We start from the raw sequence: 1,039 nt of genomic DNA on the forward strand, positions 1-1,039 counted from the left end.
AAAAAAATGCATGTTAGAAAGTTAATTAATGGAAAAACACTACAAATAAAATAAAAATACTAACCAAGTTGTATGTCCCGGTCGTGGGTTGGTATGGAGAACCGGGAGATGCTCTCGACCTGGTTGTTGAACCAATTGTTGAACTGACATGACCCCCAGATCCTCCTGAGCAGCTGGAGCGGGAACATATGGAGCGGGAACATATGGAGCGGGAACATATGCGGGAACCAAGTTTTGTTCGTGAGATGATCCCGATGGACGGGAACTGCTCGCCAAACTATGTGGTCAAATAATAAGAATTCCTAATCAGAATCATCAGAATCTTCATCAAACTCCCCAACCTCAGCTTCGTCCTCTGAATGTACAACCGCATCAAGTCCAAACTCGGCAAAATTCTCAACGAGCTCAACATCTGCCAAATCTTCAACTGCACTCAAGTTGCTGGTAGAGTCTGGTTGTAATGGTTCATTAACAGAAGTTCCATCCACTCGTCATCTTGGGTTGATTTGCGTTACAGTGACCTATGGATCGTCTCTGTACGTCACCCGAGGGTAACTGATGTTGCACACCTATCAATTATACAAGGTATTAGTAAAATATAAACCATTAATTATGAATAAATTGACATACCTGATCAGATTGCGAAGCAAGAATGAAGGAATCATAATATTGAATTTTCCGCCGAGAATGAACCGATGTAACACCAAACGCATCAGTCTTCACTCCTCTATCTGGGGTGGTGTCATACCAATCACAATAGAATACTACACACCGCAATCCAACCATACCCGGAAACCGGATTTCCAATATTTCTTCTATGTTGACGTAGTAGACATCGTCACCGGAACAAGACGAAACACCATCATCATATGTTGTCCTAGAATGACCTTTCCTTGTGAATGCATATGCTCGCGTACAATATTTTGGATATGATTTGACCACATAGTTTGGTCCCCGCACAAATTCGCGTATCCAATCATCGAACACAAAACCTCTGGCCAAACCATCATTCACCTATAAATTAAAAACATATATATAT

The sequence above is a fragment of the Brassica oleracea genome, chromosome C2 (assembly GCF_000695525.1).
Source record: "Brassica oleracea var. oleracea cultivar TO1000 chromosome C2, BOL, whole genome shotgun sequence".
Lineage (NCBI taxonomy): Eukaryota > Viridiplantae > Streptophyta > Magnoliopsida > Brassicales > Brassicaceae > Brassica > Brassica oleracea.